The sequence below is a fragment of the Gekko japonicus genome, unplaced genomic scaffold, assembly GCF_001447785.1.
Source record: "Gekko japonicus isolate JY-2015 unplaced genomic scaffold, Gekko_japonicus_V1.1 scaffold99, whole genome shotgun sequence".
NCBI lineage: Eukaryota > Metazoa > Chordata > Lepidosauria > Squamata > Gekkonidae > Gekko > Gekko japonicus.
Window position 1 is genome coordinate 1332268 of NW_015165833.1, and position 6000 is coordinate 1338267.

Genomic DNA, 6000 nt, shown 5'->3' on the forward strand with positions numbered 1-6000 from the left:
TCCTGGTTTATAATCTCTGAGAGTCCCTGGCAATCATTTGGAAACCAAAACCCCCTGTCTGGTGGGAACTCTATTTCAAAACAATGGACACAATAAATAGAAACTTTAGAGGGGGGAAACCCTGAAAATTTAGTTGCAAAGGTTATTCAGCAACAGTGATATTGGGAATATCTACACAAGGGTTGTTTTCTGAGATGTTCAATCACCTGCCAGTTCATCTCTCACCTTGCACACCGCTTGCAGTCAGGGAGCCAATTGTTTACTAAGCTGCTCAGATGTATCTGAACCAATATGTTCATTTGCATGATTACAGACTATTTTCTCACAGGCTCACCCCCCCTTTTTGTTGCCACCACCTCAAACTGTTAAAAGGTACATAGTTAAGGCCTTGGGGACCCTATTTGTATGGAAAGGCAGCATAAACATGTTGGGTTTTTTTAAAAAAACCAATCACACAAACAGAAGAAAAACAATCCCACTGGAAATTTTTGATTGCAAACTTACTGCTTAGATGTCTTTGTGTGTCTTTGGTGTCTACCCATGAACCTAGCTAATTGTATGATCACTTATTGTGCAGGTGCAAAAAGCAGGCACTGTATCCAATACCCATTCATTTAAATGAGGCAGCCAACTGTGTAGGCACTGAGTAGATGAAGTACAAATGATTTCCATGCTTGACAAGCAGGTTGATTTAATGACTTGAACAAGATCCTGGAGGACACATGTGTCTTGTTAATCAAGGAGATTTTGTTCGTGGAATGTGAAAGCACAAAAGTAGCTGCAAACTGGAACACAAATATTGTTACTTATTACAAGGTACCACTTGGCCCTGCAGAACAGGCAGCTGCGGCAAAGATGCAAAGATGCTCAGCATGATGATCCAGATGAATTCTGACAGAAAGCATCAAGGCAATCCAATCAGGAGTTCATCTTGCATGCAAGCAAGGATGTTTGTTCATGGTAAGTGCACCTGGTGATAGAGTTGGCATTGAAGTTCTCAGCACTGAACTATTTTTTTGCAGCATTGAACTATTACTGTTTCACATTTTGCTGGAAATGCAACTGAAACTGGGGTTCCACCTGCCACTTCACATAGCAATACATCCCCATCAAAATCCGTCCACATAGGCAACATCTCACTAGGTCTCTGTGTGGACCTGTTCAGCAAAGGTCCCACTTCTCTCTGTAATTTCCCTTCCATTCCATTGATTTCAGGGTAAATACTCCTAATTTCACGCTAAATACTTATCTTGGTAAAAGATGATCTTGGCCTTGGTGGGATCCCAAACACATGCCTCCCATTTGCCACTTGGGAGACTTTCTCCACTGAATTATTTGGGGGTTGACAGGACTACTTTGTGCGAAGGGGCTCTTGCGTGTTGCTGCCCCACTGTCTGCATTTCCCTCACCTGGCAAACCATTGGTGCTTTCGTTCAACCCTGCCAGAGACCTGAACCCATGTGCAGGAGAGTTCTTGCTTGTTCCACTGCAGCTGGAGTGGCCAGGTTTCCTTCCCCATATATGTCCTTGGTACAAAGGAACACAGTTGGAGGTTGGAACTCAGCCCCACATCTGCAGAGCTCCCAGGAGAATGTTCATCCCATAACTTCTGACAGTTGCTCCATCCTGCTCTTTTCAGGGGAGGGCACTGAGTTCCCACTCCCTTTCTTCCCTTGGCATATGTATCTGGAAGGCAACTGCCTGATATCAGGAGGCTCTGGCCATATCAGCTGGCGTCAGTTGGCTGCATTCATGTGCGCCCACACATGGGGACATCAGTAGCATGGCACTCCTTGACGGATGGATGCCAGCAGGGTTGCTATGGATTCTGATGTACTTACTCAGCAATCTGAGCCTTGGCAAGGGGTGTTTGTGTGACTTATTTCCCTTCTGAGGAATGGCCATAGGATGCTGACAGGGGTGACGTTGTCACATTGGGGAACAGATCTGCTAACATTGAGGTCTTAGGATGGGGCAGGAAATTTGATGGCCAAAAACACAAGAAAATTCTCTTTTTTTAAAAAAAAAAAATCAGTACTTTGCAAGGAGGTTTTTCAGTATCCATATTTGGAGTTATTGATTCAAGCCCCTTTTAAATTGGTGGAAATGATCACCTTCCAAATAAGCCAGACTCCCTGGAGTCCGAGGACCAAGCTTCACTTTACAAAAAAGATCTGGGATTGAATATCCCCTTTCTTTCTTTCTTTCTTTCTTTCTTTCTCTCTCTCTCTCTCTCTCTCTCTCTCTCACTCTCTCACTCTTTTAAAGATTTATTTATGATTTTTATATTACAAAGAGAAAAACGAAGTTGCAGTATATAAATCAAATTTTGGAGTTTACATTAAACATTATTTCTAAACCATTTGTTAACTTTGTACCATCTTCTTTGGAAAGCTTTTTCATCTTTTCCTAAAAGTATCATATTCAATTTGTCCATTTCTGCCACATCACAAATTTTTATGATCAACTCTTCTCTAGTAGGTTTTCCAACATTTAGCAACAAGTATTCTAGATGCGGTAAGGGTATACATACATCATCACGTCTGAACCCATCTGGTATTATATTAAGCAAGTAAATTTCTGGTAACAATTGTAGCTTTATGTCCATAATCTCTGTTATTAACTGTTTAACATCTTTCCAAAATTTATGGATCTTCTCATACTGCCACCACATATGGAAAAAAGTGCCTATATTATTCTTACATCTCCAACAGTTTCTTGATACGTCTTTATAACATTTGGCCATTTTGTCAGGCGACCAGTGCCACCTGTAAAACATTTTGAGTATATTTTCTTTATATGATGTAGATCTTAATAGTTTGACAGATTTCCATGTTTTCAACCAGTCATCTATATCCAAACTATATCCTATGTCCTGCATCCATGTTACCATTGATGGTTTAACTGTTTAATCTTGCATAACATCAACCAATAAGAAGTTATACAATTTTTGTATCAGTTTGTCAGAGGTTGATAACCATATTTTGTCTAGGTCTGTCTTTTCATTATAAAAATCCATTACTTTATCTTTCATAAACCTTGACTGTAATTGCAATTTTTCCCAACCAGTGATTAATATTCAATGCTTGTAGTGTCGTCAACGAATTTAGCTCTTTATTCTTGTTAATAGTGTTTGATATGTAACTCTCTTATTGTCTAACATCAATGTAGGCATTATGAAGGCCTCTAAAGGTGAAACCCACATAGGTATTTTTAGGTAAAATCTTTCTTTAATTCTCCTCCAGATCTTTATTAGGGCTCCTCTAATTATAGGATTATGGAAATTTGAATGGATTTTATTTTTATCATACCATATGTAGGCATGCCAGCCCATATGTAGGTTATGGCCCTCTAGATATAGCAGTCTTTTATCTTCTAACAGTAACCAATCCCTAATCCAACTCATAGCTGAGGCTTGGTAATAAAGGGACCAATTTGGTACACCGAGGCCACTTCTCTTTCTAATGAATGGTGTTGAATTGGGAAAGTCCTGGGATTTGTGGGTGGAGCCTGGGGAGCAGGGTACTGGGTGGATGCTGGCCCAGTGGCAAAGAAGAGAAGACACCCCAGGCAGAGATGAGGCCTGGAGCAATGGGAGACTTGCAGCTAGGGCTCCCAGCTCTGGGTGGGAAACTTCCTGGAGATCTGGAGGTGGAACCTGGGGATGGTGCAGGGTCTACAGAAGGGATGGACATCAGCAGGATATGATGTGCCATAGAGTCCACCCTCTGAAACAGCCATTTTCTCCAGGGGAACTGAACTCTGTTGCCTGGAGATCAGGTATAATTCCAGGGGGCCCCAGGCCCCACCTGGAGGTTGGCCGCCCTAGCCGTGAGGGTTTACCAGTGTGCTTTCAGCAGTGGCACAAAATTAAAGTTTAAGCCTGCCACATCCCAAACACATTTGGTGGTGGAATGTATCATCTGTTGGATTCTCTGGACTTAGTACTGCCAGGGAACCACGGAAAAATAGCAGAGTGCTCAAAGGCTTTAACGCAGCAGAGCTTGGAACTAGGTGTGGCAACAGACTTACAAAGTTACATGGAGTCAGCAGTCAGTTCTAAAACTAGTAAGTAACTTTTATTAACGGAAATACATGCTTAAGGGTGCAGGTAAGAGATAGATATAGATTGCCTATTCTAACTAACTAGATGGTGTTTGATGCTGGACGCATGTCCAGCCTCCATGTTGCAAGATGGAGATCAAACACCTTCTCTGTGTGTGTGCGAGAAAGAAGAGAGAGAGTGTGTGTGGGAGCGGAAGCAGAGGAAATTGCCCCTAAGAGTAGCATTCTACTTCAAAGGAAAGGATCAGATAACAGGAAGGAAAGGATGCTCTATGTCTAAACTCTTTGGTGCCATCTTCTTAAGTCTGAGACAGGAGACAGTGCCAAGTCCTCCACTTCTAACATCATCAAGTTACAGCTGACGTATGGTGACCCTGCAGGGTTTTCAAGGGAAGAGACGCAGAAAGGTGGTCGGCTTGCCATTACCTGCCTCTGCATTGCAAACCTAGACTTCCTTGGTGGTCTCCCTCTCACATAAATACTAACCGGGGCCAACCCTGCTTAGTTTCTGAGATCTGACAAGATCAGGCTAGCCTGGTCTATCATTAACTGCCTTCTTAGCTAGTAAGCAACCCTCTCCCCACCAGCCTGCTTAAGTTTGACCAAAAGTACACAAAACTCTCCACTTCATTTAACTCTTTCCAGACTGGTTGCACATCTGTACTGTGAGCCTCAAATGAGCCCCTGTTGCATTTCACACACAGCTGCAGCAAACAGCCAGGGTGGTACAGTGGTTACAGTGTCAGATTAGGATCTGAGAGAATCAGGTTCAAATCCCCACTCTGCCATGGTAAAGCTCACTGCGTGATCCTGGCTAGCCTCACAATCTCAGCCTAGCCTACCTCACAGGGTTGTTGTGAATATAAAATGGAGAAGGATGTAACCTACCTTGGGTCCCCATTGGGGAGAAGGGTGAGGTATAACTTTAATAATGTTTTCTTCCTTGCAACTTGGGCTGGCTCCCAGGATGTCACCATTACAAGCTGAGATGCTGTGACCTCTTGCACACTCGTACAATGTTTCCTCTTTTTAAAGACAACTGCAAACAAAATGCCCAGAATTCTGATGAGCAACATGGCAGGGCCACCGCTGGCATGTGCACAAGGTGAGGCAGGGATCCCCTAAGGTTGCCAGCTCTGGGTTCAGGAGTACCTGGAGATCTGGGGATAGAGCCTGGGAGAGCGGGGCTTAGGGAGGGGAGGGACCTTGGTAGGGAACGCAGCTATTTTCTCCAGGAGAAGTGGAGTAAATGTTTTAAATAAATAAATAAGTGATTTATGTAATCTGGAGATCAGTTGTAATTTTGGGAGATCTCCAGCCCCCACCTTGAGGCTGGCAACCCTTAATCCATCACTTTGCTGGGACTGAGACGACGTGTCCCAGTTCTGCATCCACATCCCTCTTTTCCTGCATTTCTTTAGTAAGCATTCCAGGTTTTGGCAGCAACAACCAGGACAGGTGTGACCCTGCAGGGTCTCTTGCCCCCAGCTCCTGTCAATCCCAGCCACTTTTGACCCATCCCAGAGGGGAAGCTTAACCCAGCAGGCTCTCCTTGATTGGTGTCAACAGGCCTCATTGACCTCCTGGCCTCTTCTCCACCAGACTGTCCGAGGCTGCCCGCTTTTTTCAGGAGTCTGCCTGGGCTGTTGTGAAACCATCTGGTGCTGCTTAAAAGAACAGTTGGAGAGGCTGGGCTTAAAATGCATCAGAGTTCAGCTGGAACAGGTAAAAAGGGGCAGCCTGGAGCCCCTGCAACTCAGCAGCCCTCCCAAAGAAGAGGGCAGGACTGACAGACAGGCCATCCAAACAGGGACATGGGGAGATGCTTAGAAACAAGAAGCAGCACAGCCAGACTCACTCCAGGAGGGACAGGAGGAGACTCCGGGCCAGCAGAGGCCCCAATGCAAGCTGTTTCAGGGGCTGTCAATCTGGGGC